The sequence below is a fragment of the Chiloscyllium plagiosum genome, unplaced genomic scaffold, assembly GCF_037043375.1.
Source record: "Chiloscyllium plagiosum isolate Xiang-an unplaced genomic scaffold, Cpla_swu_hap1 HiC_scaffold_3, whole genome shotgun sequence".
Lineage (NCBI taxonomy): Eukaryota > Metazoa > Chordata > Chondrichthyes > Orectolobiformes > Hemiscylliidae > Chiloscyllium > Chiloscyllium plagiosum.
In genome coordinates, this window is record NW_028270141.1 from 151,832,546 (window position 1) to 151,855,104 (window position 22,559).

Sequence of the window (22,559 nt, forward strand, 5' to 3'; positions counted from 1 at the left end):
CTTCAGTGGGGATAGAAGGGATCTTTTTCAGAGTGGCAGCTGGTGTTCACAGGGATCAATGTTGGGATTGCAACTAGTCACACTATGCACGAACAATCCCCATGAAGGAACTAAGGACACTGCTGCAAGTTTGTAGATGATCCAAAAATCAATGGAGGGACAGGTATTGGTGAGGAAGTCGTGAGGCTGTTGAAGGACTTGGACAGGCTAGGAAAGTAGGCAAAGTGGCAATAGTTGACTGAGAAATTGAGGTTCTGCACATTCTTAAGAAGAATCACCTAGGAGAAAGTGAGAACTGAAGCTCAGAGGTGCTGGAAAAGCACAGCAGGTCAGGCAGCATCCTAAGAGCAGGAGAGCCATTTCTGAAGGGCTTGTATGTGAAACATCAATTCTCCTGTTCCTCGGATGCTGCCTGACTTGTTGTGCTTTTCCAACACCCCACACTCTTGGTAAGAAGAGTCAAGGCGTGGATGGTTTTTCTAAATGGGGAAAGGCTTAAATCTGAAGCACAAAGGAACTTGGGAGTCTGAGTTCAGGATTCTCAAGATAACATTAATGTTCAGCTGGCAGTTAGAAAGGCAAATGCAATGTTAGCATTCATTTCAAGAGGGCTGGAATACAAGAGCAGAGATATATTGCTCAAGCTATATAAGGCTGTGGTTAGACTCAATATTTTAAAATTAGAGAGCAGTTTTGGGCCCCAAACTTGAGGATTGTTTTGGCATTGGAGGGATTTGGGAGGTTTACAGAAAATGATCTCAGGGCTGTGAAGGACTTGGGAGAAGTGGTTGAGTATTTGTGTCTGGACTTGGTGTTTAGAAAGCTGATGAGCAATCTGAATGATTTGAAATGTACAGAATGCTAAGATGCCTGAATAGAGTGGGCATGGAGATGTTTCCAGTAGTCGGAGAAACTAGCATCTGATGGCAGAGCTTCAGTGAAGGGACAACCCTTTAGAACTGAAATTGGAATGGTGGTGAATCTATGGAGCTCATTGCAGCAGAGGACTGTGGAGGCAGAGTCATTTGAGTGTACTGAAGACCAAGATAAGGACTTCATTTAGTCAGGGGGACCAATAGTTGTGGGGAAAAGGCAGGGGGGGGGTTGGGTTTGAAAAACACATCTCCCAGGCAAGATGCAAGATTTGGCCCATTTTGAATCTGCTCCCATATCTTATGTTCTTGTAATAAATCAAGTGGAAGTGCATGTTCCTTGGTGCTATTACAGTAAAATTAAATACGAGCTACCATAGAGTCCACCACCTTGATATACATCAGTATCAACTGTCCAGAAACTTTGCTGTTTGCCTTTAGAATTGTTATATCTATTCTAATTTCTACAAGATTATATGTTTAAGGCACAGCAAGGTAAACATACTATGCATGTTTGTTCTGTGTACAAATCCCATTACTCAGCCCATTGTCTTGCTCTCACACCACAGACCTGCTTCAAATATTTTGTTTTCCTAAATAAGAGGAAATGGCATCTCCAATGCTGTGGAAAGAAATTCCTTTAATCACTTGTCACTGACCATTTAGCATTACCATCCCTTTGTCACTGGACAAAATCCTTTTACAATTTAAAAACCACTCATTTGCTCCAACTTCAATGTTCCTGCAAATACATTTGCAGGATCTCCTCCTCAAACTGTAGTGCATTATCTGAGTCTGATTTTTACAAATCTATAAAATAGTAGTAGACCATTTAGCTCTTGAGGGCAGAGAGTTAGTGTCAATCATCTGCCAGGAAAGATATCTTCCTCAGATCCATGCTAAAAGGATAAGCATACACTTTTCACACCCCAGTTTTGACTGGCCCACAAGAGGAAACATCCTTTCCACCTAAGTCCCCAGATGTGGACTCCTCTACACGGGGAGGATGACATGCAGGCTGGGTAACTACTTTGCAGAACACCTACATTGTTTGTAAAACCATTAAAACAATTAGCCTGATCTTCCAGTTGCCTGCCACTTCACCACCCCACTATGTTCACATACCAACATCTCTGCATTTCTGTGCCAGGCTTGCTGCAGTGTTTTAGCAAGCCTCCATGCAAGCTCAATAACAGCATCCATCTTCTGCAGCATCTAGGACTCCAGATTGAGTTCAATAATTTTAGAGCCTGATTTGGTCCTTCCATTTTGTTTCAATGGTGCTGGAAGAGCACAGCAGTTCAGGCAGCATCCGAGGAGCTTCAGCAAAATCGACATTTCAGGCAAAAGCCCTTCATTAGGAATAAAGGCAGAGAGCCTGAAGCGTGGAGAGATAAGCTAGGGGTGGGGGTGGGGGTGGGGAGAGAGTAGCATAGAGTACAATGGGTGAGTGGGGGAGGAGATGAAGGTGATGGGTCAGGAGGAGAGGGTGGAGTGGATAGGTGGAAAAGGAGCTAGGCAGGTCGGACAAGTCAAGGGGACTGGAAGTTTGAAACTAGGATAAGGTGGGGGAAGGGGAAATGAGGAAGCTGTTGAAGTCCACATTGATGCCCTGGGGTTGAAGTGTTCCGAGGCGGAAGATGAGGCGTTCTTCCTCCAGGCGTCTGGCGGTGAAGGAGGGCCTCCTTCACCGCTGCTCCCTCACTGCCAGATGCCTGGAGGAAGAACGCCTCATCTTCCGCCTCGGAACACTTCAACCCCAGGGCATGAATGTGGACTTCAACAGCTTCCTCATTTCCCCTTCCCCCACCTTATCCTAGTTTCAAACTTCCAGTCCCCTTGACTTGTCCGGACTTGTCTGACCTGCCTAGCTCCTTTTCCACCTATCCACTCCACCCTCTCCTCCCTGACCTATCACCTTCATCTCCTCCCTCACTCACCCATTGTACTCTATGCTACTCTCTCCCCACCCCCACCCTCCCCTAGCTTATCTCTCCACACTTCAGGCTCTCTGGCTTTTATTCCTGATGAAGGGTTTTTGCCTGAAACGTCGATTTTGCTGAAGCTCCTCAGATGCTACCTGAACTGCTGTGCTCTTCCAGCACCATTGATCCAGAATCTGGTTTCCAGCATCTGCAGTCATTGTTTTTACCTTCCATTTTGTTACCCAACCCCACACTCTGGTCCTGAACTGACGTGGATTGCTTTCAGCACAGCCTACCCATTTTCTCCTTGTCAGCTTCCATTGTCACTTCTTCAGCTTTTCTTCTTGTCCCCTGGCCTACTATCAATAATCCACTTAACTATCCCAGATACAGCCATTAGCAGCTGTGCTGGAGTTATCCCTGTAGTTGCATGATAATCAAATAACATCAAACTGTCCTGGTTCCTGAGTTAAGCTGTAGGCTTTTTTTTTTTTGGCCTTTCTTCAAAGTTTGGATTGTTCTTTCTGCCAGGCCATTAGATGATTGATGGTGTGGAGCTGTTCTTCTAAGTCATATGCCATTTGACTTTAGGAAATAATGAAATTCCCTGCTGGTAAACGATGGTCCCTTGCCTGTGATCACCATTTCCATGAACCCATGTACTGCAAAGGTTACTTACAGATTTTCTCTTGTCGTCATCATCATCAGTGTTTGGCAATGTAACTTAATGCCCATCCAACCATAGTCACTGAGAGCATTGAGCTCCTGAAAGGACCTGCATAGTCAACTTTAACAGAATCTAGGGTTTACCCAGCCAATCCCATGAATGTGGGGGAGCTGCTGGTGGTAATCATTTTTCTTGGCACTCTGGGCATGGCCCCACCTATGCATATCTGCATTCAGTCCTGGCCACCAGACATTCTTTGCGCCACCATCTACATTTTGTACACCCCTCGATGATCCTGCTGGCATTCAGCCAGTATGTGGCAGTAACCTTTGCTCGGGACAACCACTCCTCATAATAAAATGCCTTTCTTTTATGGTGATCTGGTCTTGCCAGGTCCAGAAAGATTTCAATTCTGGTTGTGTTGGCCCTTTTGATTTCCACCATCTCCACCAGCGGTTTTAATTTTGCCAAGACCAAATCTTTTTCTGTCCGCAGTTTGATATTGTCAATTGTGACTGGAGCGGTGTCCAGAGAGTTTAAAACCATAAGGGATCTTCCAGTGGTGTCACCACTGGTGACGTGTGTTTACCAGTGCAAGGCAGCTTACGGAATCTGCAATTCTTTCTTGGCCTCCCAGATGGTGGTCTAACGTGTATGCATTTAAAATGAGAGCCTACTGCTGAATTCAGCCTGAACCTATGGGTGGTATAGACTTATCCTGGCTGGGCAGGGGTTTGTGGTCTGTTACTATTACAAATTTAAAGTTAGTGGTGGAACTTCTTCACATCATAGATCCTTTTCTAGCTGGGCATTTTTGCGCTCTGCATTGACCAAAGTTCAGGAAACATTTGGTCTTGGGTGTTCCTCTCCATTGGGCAATCTGTGAGCCAACACTACCCCAATACCGTACAGGGAGGCATTGCATGCTGATACCAGATCTCGCTTGGGATCAGTGTGTGCTAATACCTGAGACAATGATCGTGGCTTCAATCTAGATTAGAGTAGTGCTGGAAAAGCACAGCAGGTCAGGCAGCATCCGAGGAGCAGGAAAATCGACATTTTGGGCAAGAGATTCTTCCCTTCCTTAAAGGTTACGTCTTGGCTACATGACCATTTCCAAAGCTGATTCTTTTTCATTAGCAGATGTAATGGTGCCAGGATGGAGGCCCCAGTTAAGTATAAACTTTCCATAATAATTCACCAATCCAACAAAAGACCTAAGCTCTGATACAGACGTGGGAGCCAGGGCACCTTTGATTGCCCTCACCTTATCTTCCAATGGGTATAATTTGGTCTTGTTGATGCTGTAGCCCATGTTGGTCACTTGGGGTCTTTGAACACACAATTTTCTCTTCTAAGGTGTAAGCCTGCCTTGGAGAAGCATCTAAGGACTTTGTCCAAGTTCTTTTAGTGCTCTTTTTTGATCTTCCTTGTTATTAACACATCATCCACATAAATGGTGACTTGGGGTAGACCTTGTAAAATGTTCTACATCATCCATTGAAAAATGAAGATTGATGCCCCAAATGGTAGTCTCGTATTGTACAAATCCTTATGGGTATTAATTGTAGTTTACTTCTGGGATGCAGGTATGCGTGGCTTATGTCCAGCTTTGTAAAGGACATCCCCCACCTACCCGTGGTCAACTTTGCGTTTAAGTCCTCTGTGTGAGAGATTATTCAGCTGTGAGAAGCAGTTTACCATTTTTTTTTACAAAATCCCAAAGGCAAACCTATCCATTAGGCTTCACAATCAGTATGACCAGTGCTACCCATTTGACAAACTGGATGGTTTGATGATTCCTTCACTTTCCAACCTTCTGATTTCTGCTAGTTTGCACATAAGGCCTTGGGCAGGCCTTGCAGAATTGCTTCCTCGTCAACGTTCAAGGTGGCCTTGGATCCATTGATAGCCCCTCGACCTTCTAATCGAAAACTGTTGAGCTGATCTAGGTGAACCTCACAACTAATTTCACCCCATCTGCCATTTACTGCAGTAGTAACTGAACAAGACTGGAACGAAAGCTGTACCCTTAATCTGTAAAGGTTCCCTTGTGTGGATTCTGTCTAGCCAAGGCTTTGCATAAATCCGAGGGTTGGAGTCCAGAGCAATTTTTGTTAAAGACTGATACAGCTGCACCAGTTTCTGCTGATACAGATTCTTGATGAAGGTCTTTTGTCTAAAACTTTTTTTTCCCTGCTCCTCGGATGTTGCCTGACCTGTGCTTTTCCAGCATCACTCTTACCTTGACTCTCATCTCCAGCATCTGCAGTACTCCTTTTTGCCACAGCTGCACCAGTGCCAACCTCCATTAGAACTGGGTGACCATTTAACCATTTGTTTATTTTGATTTGTATGTTCCTAAGTGATTTAAGTGTTTTAAGCCAGATGTAGTGGGTTTTCTAGGCCGTGCATTATCCTGGATACCTGCCTATGAATTCTCTTACTAAATTCAAGCCCAGTGGGACTCTTGAGCTGACCTACCAGCCACAGCCACAGCCACAGCCACAATGGCTTGTTGGCCCGGATCCTGAAGAAAATTAACAATTCGACCGTGGCTTGGCTTTGTTTTTGGGTTTTGATGTGGGCTGACCTAGAATTCCACTGTTCAGGATATGTCCTGGGTGAGGCTATGCAATTGCCTTCATTCAAATGGTGTCCCTCGAGCTCAGTCAGCCTCGCAAGGGTATCCACTTCCATAGGCATACCCTGTTAACCATGGGCTTCATTTGCTGCAGTCTCTGATGACAAAGCCAGTTGTAGTGCTTGTTTGAAGTCCAGGTGGGCCTCAGCTAGTATAAGCACATTAGTATGGTTATATCATTAATCCCACTTACCAAATGGTCTCTCAGCATCTCATTAAACTAAAGTCACATGCCTCTGCCAGTCATCTTAAACTTGTCAAAAATTCTAGTACTAATTCCCTTTTTCTTGAATCGCCATGTAAGACCAATGAGTGTCTCAGAATTAGAGGAGGCTTAGGGTCATAATATTTCTTAACTAAATCTGTCAACTCTTGAAAGATTTTAGTATCTGGTACCCAAGGAAAGATTTGGCTCCTAATAACCAAATAAGCTGCAGGTCCGAAGAATTACTTATTACTTTTCATCTGCTCCCGTTGTCATTTGTGTGGAAAAAAAGAAACCAATTCTTTCCACGACTTGGGTCCAGTCTTCAACATCAGGATTGAACAAATCAATCTTCCCAAATAACAGCATAATGCGAGAAATGTTTACCTCAACTCAAAGATGACTGTTGTAAGCAAATTTCCTCAGGGCATTTTTTTTGTCTTTCATCGCCACTGAAATAATTCCACAAAGGCCGCTATCCCATCATTAAGTCACCCTTTATTTGTACATACATAGTATTTGACACTGGACCAGCTTTCTCGGAGCCAGTTCTCGTAAAGTGAACAGGATGTCTGACACTTTTTTTTAATTCACGGTGAACAGAAACTCTGATACTCCTATTTTTTTTTTTAAACTTTTTTTCCCACTTTTTTTACTTTCCTTATTCTCCCATACTACCACCTAACAGCAGTATTGCTTATTTTTCCCAGCGCCCACGTCGTGTGTGTGCAGGTGTTGTACACAGTGAAGAACAATAAATGTGTAAATCTTTATTTATATTGCACCACGACACTCCTGTTTAGTTTTTCTTTTTTTAACTCTTGCAGTTGTTTTTTTTAAGAGTGAACAGAACCTCTGATACTCTTGTTTGTTTTTACTCTTGTAGTTGTATTTTTTTCTTTATTTTTTCATTCCTCTTCCTACACTACCACCTGACAGTGTTGGTGTGTATTTTTCCACAACAGGAGAAAGTGAGGACTGCAGATGCTGGAGATCAGAGCTGAAAATATGTTGCTGGAAAAGCGCAGCAGGTCAGGCAGCATCCAAGGAACAGGAGAATCGACGTTTCGGGCATAAGCCCTTCTTCAGGAACGCCTGAAGAAGGGCTTATGTCCGAAACGTCGATTCTCCTGTTCCTTGGATGCTGCCTGACCTGCTGCATTTTTCCAGCAACACATTTTCAGCATTTTTCCACAACACCCATGTCCTGTGTATGCTGGTGACGCTCCTGCTTATCTTTTTTTTTTGTGTGGACAGTCCTCCACACCGATCCAGCTCCTTCAAAGCCAGCTCTGAGTGAACAGGATGTCTGAGATTCCTGTTTTTTGTTTCTTCTTTTTTGCTTTTAGGATGTGTGACACTAATGCTTTTTTTTTCTTTCCTTTTTATTCTCCCCTTACACTACTGCCTGACAGAACACTCTTGGAGTCATAGAGTCATAGAGATGTACAGCATGGAAACAGACCCTTTGGTCTAACCCGTCCATGCCGACCAGATATCCCAACCCAATCTAGTCCCACCTGCCAGAAACCGAACCATATCCCTCCAAACCCTTCCTATTCATGTACCCATCCAAATGCCTCTTAAATGTTGCAACTGTACCAGCCTCCACCACTTCCTCTGGCAGCTCATTCCATACCCATACTACCCTCTGTGTGAAAAGGTTGCCCCGTAGGTCTCTTTTATACCTTTCCCCTCTCACCCTAAACCTATGCACTGACCCCAGGGAAAAGACTTTGCCTATTTACCCTATCCATGCCCCTCATATTTTTGTAAACTACTATAATGTCACCCCTCAGCCTCCAACTCTTCAGGGAAAACAGCCACAGCCTGTTCAGCCTCTCCCTATAGCTCAGCTCCTCCAACCCTGGCAACATCCTTGTAAATCTTTTCTGAACCCTTTCAAGTTTCACAACATATTTCCGAAAGGAAGGAGACCAGAATTGCACGCAATATTCCAACAGTGGCCTGACCAATGTCCTGTACAGCCGCAACATGACCTCCCAACTCCTGTACTCCATACTCTGACCAATAAAAGAAAGCATACCAAATGCCTTCTGCACTATCCTATCTACCTGTGACTCTACTTTCAAGGAGCTATGAACCTGCACTCCAAGGTCTCTTTGTTCAGCAACACTCCCTAGGACCTTACCATTAAGTGTATAAATCCTGCTAAGATTTGCTTTCCCAAAATGCAGCACCTCGCATTTATCTGAATTAAACTCCATCTGCCACTTCTCAGCCCATTGGCCCATCTGGTCAAGATCCTGTTGTAATCTGAGGTAACCCTCTTCGTTGTCCACTAAACCTCCAATTTTGTTTATATCTGTCAGCCAACGCTCCCTGTTTTAACAACTCCAATCAGGGAACTCATTCTTGGAGGTCCATCTAGCTAACCTTGTTAACCCGTGTGGGCGGCACGGTGGCACAGTGGTTAGCACTGCTGCCTCACAGTGCTAACCACTGAGACCTGGGTTCAATTCCCGCCTCAGGCGACTGACTGTATGGAGTTTGCACATTCTCCCCGTGTCTGCGTGGGTTTCCTCCGGGTGCTCCGGTTTCCTCCCACAGTCCAAAGATGTGCAGGTCAGGTGAATTGGCCATGCTAAATTGCCCGTAGTGTTAGGTAAGGGAAAATGTATGGGTGGGTTGCGCTTCGGCGGGTCGGTGTGGACATGTTAGGCCGAAGGGCCTGTTTCCACACTGTAATGTAATCTAATCTAATCACTACACCTGACTTCCCTGATCAGGCATGTTTGCTTCATTCTCCCCTTAATATGCCTTTTTCTTCCTTGGGATGAATTTCTGCTGTACCTTCTGAATTACCCCCAGAAATTCCTGCTGTTGCTGCTCCACCATCTTCCATGGTGGGCTTCCCTTCCAATCAACTCTGGCCGTCTCCTCCCTTATGTTCTATGTTTAAATAATCCTCTGCTATTTCATTCGTACTGCCAAAGTGAACAACTTCACATTTTCCTACGTTGTACTCCATCTGCCAGATTTCTTGACATTCACTCTGATGATGTCTGCATCATCCTTAAATTTTCTTCACAGATCTAATTTTGCAATCAGTGAATTTGGTTGCCATAGGTCTGGTCTTCCCATTTCAGTTATTGAGTTAAATTGTAAAAGTTTGAGATCTTACAGAGGAACTCTATTTGTCATACCCTACCAATCAGACGAAAGACTCATTTTTATGTGCTCTCTATTTTCTGCCAGGCACTCAATCTTTTATTTACACTCTTATCTGACCACTCTATCAGTCAGCTTTTATTTGCTGCAATAAACTTTGATGTGGTACCTTATCAAATGCTTGCTTGAAATTCTTGAAATTAACATAGGAGGCACAGTTATTAAGTTTGCAGATGACACCAAAATTGGTACATTGATGACATTTTCTTCCTCTGGACCCATGGCGAGGAGTCACTGATTAAACTACACAGTGACATCAACCCGTTTCATCCCACCATCAAACTCACCATGGACTACTCTCGACTGTCTCATTCTTGGACACATGCATCTCCATCAAGGATGGACACCTCAGCACCACACTCTACCGCAAACCCACAGACAACCTCACAATGCTACACTTCTCCAACTTCCACCCAAAGCATATTAAAACAGCCATTCCCAATGGATAAGCCCTACGTGTCCACCGGATCTGCTCAGATGAGGAGGAACATGACGGACACCTGGAAGTACTCAGGGATGCCCTCACAAGAACAGTGCTACGATGCCCAACTCATCGAGCGCCAGTTCCGATGTGCCACGGCAAGGAACCGTAATGACCTCCTCAGGAGACAGACATGGCTGCAACCGACAGGCTACTCTTCGTTGTTCAGTATTTCCCAGGAGCTGAAAAACTACGCCATGTTCTTCGTGACCTGCAACACATTATCAGTGAGGATGAGCACCTCATCAAGACCTTCCCCACCTCCACTAATTGCCTTTAAACAACCGCCAAACCTCAAACACATCATTGTTAGTAACAAGCTGCCCGGCCCTCGGGACAACTCCATACAACCCTGTCACGGTAGGTGCTGCAAGACGTGTCAGAGTGTGGACATAGATACCACCATTACGATTGGGGACATCTCCCACCTTGTACATGGCAGGTACTCATGTGACTCAACCAATGTTGTCTATCAAATACGTTGCAGGCAAGGATGCCCTGAGGCATGGTACATTGGGGAAACTGAGCAAAGGCTATGACAACGGATGAATGGGCACCGCACAACAATCAACAGACAGGAGGGTTCCCTCCCAGTTGGGGAATACTTCAGTGGTCTAGGACATTCGACCTCGGACCTTCCGGTGACCATCCTCCAAGGTGGACTTCGGGACAGGCAGCAGCGAAAAGTGACCGAACAGAACTAAGTTCGGTACCCATTGGGAGGGCCTCAACCAGGACATTGGGTTCATGTCACATTACAGGTGACCACCATTGCACTATACACACACACATACACACATATACACAGACGTGCACACAGACACCCACACACACCCTTACAGACACACACTCCCACACTCTCACATGCACCCCCTCACAGACTTAAGACACTCTACACTCACTACACACACATACGTACACTTTCTCACAACCCCCAACCCAGACAGACAGACACACACATACACAGACAGACAAAGACCCACATGCACACATATATTTTGTGGGGTGAATTTGTACTTGCGGGGTTACATTGTACTTTGCTCAAAAACTGCATGCATTCATGTAAAACTCTGTTATCTCACTTTTTAGATTAGAATCAATCTAAACATCATGGCATAGACAGAGAACACAGGGGGCTAACATCTTCAACATATTGTCTAGCTATCACCATTGTTACAGCTAACCTGAGAATGCAACTTTTAAAGAAAGGTCTTGTGATTTACACATGAAAGAAGTGAAACTATCATGGTATTCAGACAGATGAAAGCCTCAACAGACAATCAATTTTTCAATGTATAATTTCAGTTACATCACACTGTAAATTTTTGCTATAAATTCTGTGTTAGGATTGAGCCCTCCACTATCACCTGATGAAGGAGCGACGCTCTGAAAGCTATTGTGCTTCCAATTAAACCTGTTGGACTATAACCTGGTGTTGTGTGATTTTTAACCAAAATTGGAGGTAGTGATTTTTAACCAAAATTGGAGCAAAGAAGGTTACCTCAGAGTACAACGGGATCTTGACCAGATGGGCTGAGGAGTGGCAGATAGAGTTTAATTTAGATAAATGTGAGGTGCTACACATTTTGGAAAAGCAAATCAGGACAGGACTTATACACTTAATGGTAAGGTCCGAGGGAGTGTTGCTGAACAGAGACCTTGGAATGCGGGTTCATAGCTCCTTGAAAATAGAGTCGCGGGTAGATAGGATATTGAAGCAGGCATTTGGTATGCTTTCTTTTATTGATCAGAGCATTGAATTTAGGATTTGGGAGGTCATGTTGCGGCTGTACAGGACATTGGTTAGGCCACTGTTGGAATATTTAATGAAATTCTGGTCTCCTCCCTATTGGAAGGATATTGTGAAACTTGAAAGGGTTCAGAAAAGATTTGCAAGGATGTTGCCAGGGTTGGAGGATTTGAGCTATAGGGAGAGGTTGAATAGGCTGGCGCTGTTTTCCCTCGAGCATCCGAGGCTGAGGGGTGACCTTATGGGTTTATAAAATCATGAGGGGCAAGGATAGGATAAACAGACAAAATCTTTTCCCTGGGGTGGGGGAGTCCAGAACGAGAGGGCATAGGTTCAGGGTGAGAGGGGAAAAATATAAAAGGGGCTTAAGGGGCAACTTTTTCCATGCAGAGAGTGGTGTGTGTATGGAATGAGCTGGCAGAGAGGAAGTGGTGGAGGCCAGTACAATTACAGCATTTAACAGGCATCTGGATGGACATATGAATGGGAAGGGTTTAGAGGGATTTGGGCCATGTGCTGGCAAACCGGACTATATTAGGTTAGCATATCTGGCTGGATCAAAGGATCTGCTTCCTTGCTGTATATCTGTATGACTGTATAATTCAAATATGGTATGTTTATTCACAGCACACAATACTTCTTCAAATACCTCCAATAAATTGGTTAAACATGATTTCACTTTGATGAAACCATGCTGACTTTCCTGAATACTTTTGAGTTTTTCTACGTGGGTAGATAAATTCTTTTAAGGATCAATTGGAACATCTTCCCAAGGACTGTAGTCAAGCAAGTTTGAATGGTCCACTTGTGCAATTCTCAATACATATAATCAGACTTGTCCATGTGAACTTGACAGACGGTAATTACAACACTTACCGCATCCCTCCTTGCCAACAGAGACATTTTGTAGAAATGGAGAAACACGAAACTGAGTACATCTTTAATTTGTGGTCTGAATTACTTCTTTGTATCATGATGTCCTGCTGTCTAATCCTACTACATATGGTTTAGATTTTCATGTGCAATGTTCCCAGGAAAACAACAGCTGTGCACTTATTCATATATTCCTCACTTTTATTACTCGAATCAACTTGCATTTATTTTTCATTACATAAGCCCTAAGTATCTTCCATTCATACCTTCCCTATCTGAAATGATACCCTGTACAAGATGAATTTATTACAAAATTGTCATTGTCCGTGGAACCTTGGTTTCAAGATGACTTTTACTCAGGTTTGTGAGTTGCTGGTAGGAGTGTTCATATAACGGAACAGACTATTTCTTGACCAGTATATGCTTGGGGACATGGAGTTGGATGTGCCATGAGGTTTCTCCGGAGGGAAGCATTTGTTTCCTTATTTCTTTGTCTTGTTATTAAGATTTCATTACTCAAGGCATGATATAGATTGAGAGACAACTTATCACAATTTTAATAGAATTGTAGTGAGAGCAGACATTAATGTCACTTGGCCGTGTTTTACAAAGAGCATCAGTGTATGAAGCATTTTGTATGTCCTTCCCTGAAAAAGTGGTCAATTTAAAAGAAAATATCCTGGCCTCCTGCCAGCTGGTTTTCAGCCATCTGAACACAGAATCCAGACCATTGGAGTTGATTTGCCTCAATTCTTGTGAAACTGACTTCAAGGATAATTGTTTGATTGTCTTCTCATTGAATCGGGAACTGATGATGGAATTTCTTTAGCATTCTTATATGTCGCTGATCAGGTCTCACTGTCGTCCAGGAGCGTGGTGATGACAATTGTCCCTACACGAGAACTTTTAATTTATGGAGGTCTGTGTTGTCAAACCACTTGTAGTAGCTGCGGAGGTCTGTGAAGTACGTAACATATATGCTGTCCTTTAACAGCTATGGAGTAGATGGAATGTTAGATTCATGTACAACGTGGTTGGATGGGTTTTGTTTTGCCAACAAACAGACCTACTTTCTGACGATATCGAGGGTTTTTTAAATCTGCTGTAACGTGGACAAACAGTATAGAAAGTAATGTTAATGCAAAATTTAAAATAAAAATAAGCAACTCCCTGCGCTTTACCAAGTTTACTGGCAAGATATAGCAGCAAAATGAAAATCACCTTCGGTGAACGCTTCATAATTGTAATAATTTATATGGAGATAGGGCGCTCAGTGATGGCGATCCCGCTAAAATGGCCGCCAACACCAGCCCGCGCGGCTCCTCCATGAACAATAGTCACGTCTCTCCCCCACTCCGCACCACGTGCAGGGCGGAACTAAAGTGCGGGCAGCAGCGGCCGGGAGACAGTTCTCAGGCAGGGCACAGCGCCTGGGGTATAAAGGCGACATCTTTTCCGGTGCCTGCGCATTTCTGCTGCAGCCACAAAGGAAATTAGGCGGGCGGTTGATAGTCTGCTTTTTGTTTCTTCCTCCTCCGCTGGCAGTAGTGTGCTGGGTTGTTTAAAAACCCGCCAAAATGACCGAGGACGGAAAGCTGTTCATTGGCGGCCTAAGTTTCGACACGGATGAGCAGGCTCTGGAGGCTGTCTTCTCCAAGTACGGGGAGGTGATCGACGCTCGAGTCATCAAAGACAAGACCACCATGGCGTCCCGAGGCTTCGGCTTCGTTACCTTCGAGAACCCGGACGACGCCAGGGACGCGCTAAAAGCCCTCAACGGCCATTCACTCGACGGCCGCCAAATCCGGGTGGACCACGCTGAGAAGAAATCGGGTGACGGCGGCTACGGAGGAGGCCGCGGGGCGGGTGGCGGTTACCGCCGCGGTGGCGGCTACAGCAGTTATGGCGGCGGAGGCGGCTACGGTGGATACGGCGGTGGTGGCGGCGGCGGCTACAGCAGCTATGGTGGCGGGAGCTACGCTGGAGGCTCCGGCTACAGGCAGTACAACAGCAGGGGAGGCGGCGGCGGCGGCTCCCGTGGCGGCAGCAGCTACGATCGATACGGCTCCAACAGATAGGAAGGAGCTCGGGCAGCCAAACACTTTCCAGGCCGGCATGATCAATCAGAGGCCGCTTGCCGTTTCTGAAGGGACTTTTTTTTTGGGACGAACGCTGTCTAATCTCTTGAATTCAATCTTTCTTCTTCGGGACGCGCTCTAACTTCCCCCTACCCCGCCCACTCGCATATTGTATGTCGCAGTAAAAAAGGTTTTTTTTTCCAGTCCAGCTGGGGGTTGTGTTCCGAAACCTCATTCCTATTTTGTTCCGAGTCCCTTTGTTTTCCCCGTCCACAAGGACTACTTTCCATGTAGCACATTTGTTACTTTTGCAGCTTAAAATGATTTTTTTTTAACGAAACAGGGTAAGTTGTTACTCTGTACATCACTGCAGCTTTACCTCCGGTTTAGTATCTTCTCGCTAATGTCTTGGAGAGACTTTGTATTTTGCTGCTCGGTGGTACTGCCCCCACATTCCATTTTGTTCACTTTAGGTTCAGGTGCCTTTTTGGTTTTTAAAATGGCGCGTTCACCTTGTGCAGACTCTAGCAATGTGCGCCAGCACCCCACCCACCACCTTTTTCTCTCTTTCCCCCGCCCATAGCTGGCCCCAGTAAGATGTCGGGCCGCCAGGGTGCATGAGCGAGCCGCTTACTGCTTTTTACGTCTAAACTGAGACGGGCGCCAACCTTGGCCCGATTTTGGAACTGGGATCGTTTTTATTTAAGTTGCCAGTTTCAGTTTGAAGTGGGGAACGCACATCTGGTCGAGTTTGTTTTTGAAACGGTAAATTGCGAAATCTCTACCAATTTGAAATTCCTGTTCGCGTAAAATGTTTAATACACCATGCTTTAACCCACCGCAAAAGGTTAACAATCTGCATTGATTCGGGGCGGGGACACTAATAGCACGGACTCAGTTGTATTCTTGCCTGACCACTATGGGTGGAATTTTACAATCTGAACTGCTTTCTATAATAAACCTTGATTGGTGCCAGTTTAGGACACCACTGGTGGTTTGGCCTCCACTTAATTATCTAGTTAGAAATCCGTCTACAGTGAGGTATTATGCCAACCTCTTCAAAACTACACAACCTCTTTTCTTTGATCCAATATTGAGTTTTTTAAATCGAATACTGGTAGAAAGTTGAAAGCTGTTTCTATTGAATCTTCATGAGTTAGCATGGACTGTTTTTGTACAAAAAAAACTTGCCGCTTTGGAGACTGATGTCAAATGGAAAATAAAATGTTGAAATATTCAGTTGATGTCTGTATTAAGCTTTCTTTTTAGAAATCAAATGTTTAATTCTGAAGTGGGCTGTGAGCTCATCAAAGGAGCATCTCCACTGGAAATGTTCATTTCTGTTCTATCCACAGGTTCTGCCTGGACTGCTGACTTTCCAGAGTCTGCAGTATTGTGTATTCTGCATAAAATGTGCTGAGTTCATGGGTGAACATACAAGTTGAGTGCCAGTAACCTGCTGGCTCCACTGGGAGCAAGAATCTTGGAGATCTCAGCCGGCCATAAAGCCATTACCCCACTGGCTATATGGGCACTACTTCTGAGTTCAGAACCATAAGGATGGGTAATCCACCAGTGTGCTGAAGAAACTGGCTGCATTGAATCTATGCGGGTATAATAAAATTTCCAGTAAGTACACTTAACTGTTGCTAACTTTTGAACACTGACTTGTTCAGAAGCTGCCTGTTGGTTATAATTGTAACATCATTTGAATACAATTAATCTGTTTGCTCTTGTACAATCCATGTTTACCTGGCCTATTCTCCTTTGTTCTTTGGCCTAATCAAATACTATTGTCACATTTTTCCTGAACTCTAATATAGAAATAATCCAAATGTTCTGGGTAAAACAGCTTTATAAATCTACAATAAACTATCATTTGCATTTTAATGTCTTATTTTTTATCACTGCTGGAAGCAGTATGCTCTTACACCACTTTTGTAATCTTAATTCAGATTTTAATCTGATCAAAGCAATATTCTAACTCCATTTCATTTGTAAATGTGGCATTAGTTTTTGGCTTTTGATGCCCAGCTTTTCAAACACCACTATCCTTGCTAATCTTGGAGTGGTGCAACATTTGCTTCATTATAGCGAATGTATAAACTTGTGGCATTGAATTTGTGGCTCCCAGGCTGTGCAATTCATTAATTTAATCCCATAGGCAGTAGCTGCTTTAGTTCCAAAATGTTGCCTTAAATATCCAACTTTTACTTAGAAAGTTGGTATCCAATCTGTTTCCACTGCTTTTCATGTCTTTGTGATCATCTCTGCTCTGGTAATTGCCCTTGACTGAGATGTTTGTTCTGGCCATATTCCCATTATTGCCCCTCTCCCACATAACTTTGCATGACAGAGGTCGAAGTAATCAGCTTCTCATCGATGTTGTTACAGCTTCAGTTCAGCTGGTGAAACCCTCAACCAAGTATTTACTAACTCTGAACACAAGCAATCTCTTGGCTGTTAAACTGTACACACGTCTAAAATGACTAACTGTTAGTGAGCCTGCCTTTTCAGAATGTGGGGTTGCAGGTTTTACTAGATGAGAAATTGCTTCTCAAATTGACTAAGTGGGACATCAAATCTTAAGGTATTGGTAACTTTTTTAATCAAGGCATTGTGGGAGAAGGCAGATGAGTTGAGCTGAAGCAGGAGAGATCAGCAGTGATCAATTAAATTGAGTGGGCTCGAAGGTCTGAATGATCTATTCCTGCTTTTACCCTTTAATATGGGCTGGCACATTTTTAAAATGCAGAATGGAAAAACATTGGCAGACTTGTATGGGGATGTTGGATAATGTGCAGCAGATCTTTGAGGTTAGACTCACCAAAGGACTCATCATTTCTAGTGCATGGATTTGAGGAACCATTGTGTTGAAGATAAAGGGTACATGTTGCAATAATTAGTGGAGTCCAGAAATTAAGAAGTTTAAAGCCAAAAATGCATTACACAAAAGCTGTCAATGAGCAGTCTTGATAAGAAACCAAAGCACACAGTATATGCCACCTTCTATTAGTGATTTCCTTCCTTGGAAAAATGTGACTGGGACATTAAAACATCAGAACAGTAGGCAGAGGACCAAAGTAGGAAATGTTTTCCCTTGATAGAAGGTACAGCCTTCAAGAGAGAAACAGGAAAAGACAAGATTGAAGGCTGACTGGTTTTGTGAATCTGGTAAATTTGGCTGCAGGGATTGTGTTGCACTGTCAAATGTCTCCTTTTTCTGGAAAAGGAGCTAGTGGATTGAAAGTAGAAGGCTAAGGAAGTTAAAGGCCAATTGAATTAACAATTAAAAATATGGAATCTGGTGACTGTAGCAGGGCACTTGCCTCCAGCGATCTGATTAGAATCCACATGGTTTGGTGAAATAGTCAGGTTGACCAAGTTTAGTTGACACGGTAGCTGAAAGCATGTCCGCAGGTTGTGTTTAGATTTCTAGAGGCATCTGATATGGTGTCACACCCTTATGACAAAGGCCAGCAGTGTGTTTTGGTGCCATCATTGCCTGATTAAGCACCTGCTTCCCAATCTTGTAACCATGCAGACATTGATCTGCCTTGAGTTTGCACCCAATGTCACTTCTCCACATCATATTTAATCTGCTGTTCATTTGCCCCCTCAACTTGTCCAACTCTGAAGCATCTCTGCACCCTCCTCAATTCACCCTCTTATCCAGTTGTCTGAAAACTTGGAAATATTGCGTTGTTTCATCAGCTAAATGGTTAATAGTAATAAACCTAGGGATCTGAGCATTAATCCCTGCAGTATTCCAACCAGTCAACTTTTTAGTAAATAACTTAATCCTATTGTTTCCTACACTGGCACCTCTTGAATAACTAATAGTATCCTCAGTTCTGCTGTTAGATGTTTATAGACTGCGTAGCATTTTATTTGACAAATATTGGGCTGAATGTTTGAGGCTCCTGGGTCCCTCTTAATGGAAGTGTAAAACCAAGATTGTGGATGGGGGGGCCAGGATGTGGCTTGACAGAACAGGGTCTTAGAGGATTGTTCCTCTTGGTGATACAGCTTTTTGTTTAAAATGACTTGTCATTTCTTGGTCAATAGCAGTGTTCCTCGTGCAACTGAATGCATGTGCTCAGTGCATTCTGATGTGCAGATTGTTAGCAGCATTGACTTCAGTTATACAGGTTGGTCCTGAAGAGGTCTACATTAAAATTACTGTGATGGTTAGTTGTAGTGTTTCGCAGTTAGCATTATCTGGTCTGTTAACGGTTTAGTGACAAGGATAGCACTCCAGCTTTTTCATTCTCCATTGATTTCATCTGCTTGGCTGCTGTAACAATGTGACAGCACTTACATAACATCACCAGAGTGTGGACTTTGAGCATCCTGCCACCAACCCCTGACCCCACCCATTGAATAGGTTACAGTGGAACAAAAGTCATGTTTAGTTTGCTTTATTTAGTTTTAGATGACTATTATATATGTCATTTTACTGCACCCCTCAACTTCATCCTGTTATCGCTCCACGACTACATTTGGTTTCCGGTCATACAAGGTCATGGCTTGAGTCAGATGTACAGCATGGAAACAGACCCTTTGGTCCAACTCATCCATGCTGACCAGATATCCCAACCTAATGTGGTCGTGTTTGCCAGCACTTGGCCCATATTCCTCCAAACCCTCCTTATTCATATATCCATTCAGACACCTCTTAAATGCTGTAATTCTATCAGCCTCCACCACTTTCTTTGGCAGCTCCTTCCATACACATACAGCCTCTGTATGAAAAAGTTGCCCCTTGGGTGTCTCATATTTTCCCCCTCTCTAATCGTATGCCCTCTAGTTCTGACTTCCCCACCCCAGGGAAAATATTTTGTCTATTTATCCTATCCACGCCCCTCAATTTTGTAAACCTCTAGAAGGTCACCTCAGCCTCCAACACTCCAGTGAAAACAGCCCCAGCCTGATCAGCCTCTCCTGATAGCTTAAATCCTCCAACCCTGGCAACATTCTTGTAAATCTTTTCTGAATCCTTTCATGTTTCATGACATCCTTCCGATAAGGAGTCTAGAATTGCACGCAATATTCCAACAGTGGCCTAACCAATGTCCTGTACAGCTGCAACATGACCTCCAACTGTTGTACTCTATGCTCAGCCTAACTTTCAACTTCAGCAACATTCCCTAGACCTTACCATTAAGTGTATAAGTCCTGCTTGGATTTGCTTTCCTAAAATGAAGCACCTAATTTATTGGAATTAAACTCCATCTGCCACTTCTCAGCCCATTGGCCCATCTGGTCCAGATCCTGTTGTAATGAGGTAACCCTCTTCGCTGTCCACTACACCTCAAATTTTGGTGTCATCTGCAAACTTACTAACTGTACCTCTTATGCTCCCATCCAAATCATTATATAGATGACAAAGTAGTGGACCCAGCACTGATTCTTGACACTCCACTGGTCACAGGCCCCCAGTCTGAAAAACAATTCTCCACCTTTACCTTTTGAGTCAGTTCTGTATCCAAATGGCTAGTTCTCCCTGTATTCCATGAGATCTAACCTTGCTAATGTTAAAACTATCTAACTTCAAATCTGTCTTTAGCCCCTTCTCTTGAGTTTGCTCCAGTATCATGGTTACCCTGTATAACTCTGGCCTCTTGAGTATCCCAGATTTTTTAATAGCTGTGCCTTCAGTACAGGTTGTAACTTCAAGAATTTCCTCAAACCTCCCTCTTAAGATGCTCCTTTTTTAAAGCCTATCTCTGACTACACTTAATAGCACAAATGTTATAAGTTTAACTTTATAAGCTCTTACAATTGCTGTAGAAAAAGTGCATTTTATCTTCTGTAGGACAATTGGAGCAGTTGCACATGGCTTTTCTTCCAAGAAGAAAAATCTACTTCCTAATGTCCAGATTTTAAATCCTGCAGGGTCATGTATGTTTTCAATGGGTTGTTTTTTCTGAACCCCCTAGCCTAGTCAGCCTGCTTTCCATTGGATGTTCTCTGCCAGGGAGGAACTATAAACTTTCTGAATTGCTGTTTTTGCCATCCTTGGCAATTAAGGGTATAAAATCAAATTTTTACCAATTAAACTAGTTCTACTACAATTTAAGACCCCGGGTGTGTCTCAGGGCTTTGCCAGCCTCTTTTGTTCCAGCAACTTTACCAGTAATGGTGATTTTAGATTAGCTTCCCTCCAGTGTGGAAACAGGCCCTTCGGCCCAACTAGCCCACACTGACCCTCCAAAGAGCAACCCACCCAGACCCCATTCCCCTACTCATTACTAATGCACCAATCACTATGGGCAATTTAGCATTCCAATTCACCTGCCTGCACATCTTTGGACTGTGGAAAGAAACCAGAGCACCTGGAGGAAACCCATGCAGACACTGGGAGAATGTGCAAACTCCATGCAGACAGCTACCTGAGGCTGGAATCAAACCTGGGTCCCTGGTGCTGTGAGGCAGCAGTGCTAATCACTGTGCTGCACTTATTTCAAATTTCTAATTTTGCTTTATTTTCAGGTATCTTTGGAAACTTCTTGCTGTATTTAGTGGGGAAAAAGATGCAATGTACCTTGTCAACATCTGAGACAGCATTTGCTTCAGTTCATTCTTTTCCAATTCAGATATTGGTAGCAACTTATTTGTTCCATCATTAGATGTTGCTCACTAATCAGGTTAAGATCCCAAGAAAACAATCTTCTGATCTGTCATCTTTGATTTTGTGCATCTCCCTTGTGGCTCAGTGATTAGCATTGCTGCCTCACAGCGCCAGGAACCTGGGTTTGATTCTAGCCTCTGGCAACTGTTTGTATGGAGTTTGCTTATTCTCCCCAGGTCTGTGTGGGTTTCCTCCAGGTGCTCCAGTTTCCTCTCTCAATCTAAAGGTGTAGATTAGGTGAATTGGCCATGCTAAATTACCCTGAGTGTTTAATGGATGTGTAAGTTAGAGCATTAGCCAGGGGAAAATGTAGAATAATGGGTTTGGGTGTGAGACTCCAGAGTGTCAGTGTCAACTTGTTTGGCCAAAGGGCCTGTTTCCACACTTGTAGGGGTTCTAAGATTCTTTCAGTCTGATAGTTTAGGCATCCTTGGTCCTTCTCACTGGAATGAATATTTGCATAAATAACTTTAGTCTGTTCTGCATCACTACTAACTTTTTTAAGCTTGGTTTCCTATTTTATTCCTATTTTCTGTCGGACCAGTACCTTGTTTTGTTTTGGTTAAAACAGTCTGAGACCTAAATTAGAAATTTGTTAGCCTTTCAAGCTAGCTATTGATTGCAGTTATCTTGATGCTCAAGCTGTAGAATTTTATCTAGTTGCTCATTACAAAATCTGGAACAGCATGCTCCAAGTTGGCTTTTGAATATATTGCTGTAATACATTACCCAATTACAAGTACTAACTTTCTAGGCTACCTTTATCAACTCAATTTGCCAATCTGCATGGAGCTTTAAGTCACCCATGGTTACAGTTCTTGTGGTGGGTAAGTGAGCACATTACCTTTGATTCAACTGCTTAAGAAATCTCTCAAGATTGTACTGAAACAATCATTTTGAGCTTTATTGCATGTAGCAACCTAAATAAGAACCCTCAAGCAATCAAGCCAACTTTGACTAATACCCAATTCAGATGGAATTTGACCAGATTCCTCCTCCAGTGTCTGTTTGGAAAGTTTCTGGGTTCAATCTCTAGCAGAATTAGATAACAGCACTGTACAAAGGTGGAGATTTGATTATTGTACAGATTTGTCTTCTAGGTTATTGATTCATTATTAATTCTTTGAAATTATTACAAGTTTGCACTTTGCTGCCATATCAAAGTAGGTTCCTTCTGCCATTTGGCTTTAATTTGAAGGCACCACTTTCCTATATTCTTCAAGGCATTTCTTGTCCTT

General features: G+C 43.5%; 1 pseudogene; it reads left to right on the top strand.

Annotated features, from left to right (window-relative positions):
- Positions 1 to 14,079: 14,079 nt before the first annotated feature.
- On the top strand, positions 14,080 to 15,926 carry LOC122548548 (cold-inducible RNA-binding protein B pseudogene; annotated as a pseudogene).
- Positions 15,927 to 22,559: the final 6,633 nt, after the last annotated feature.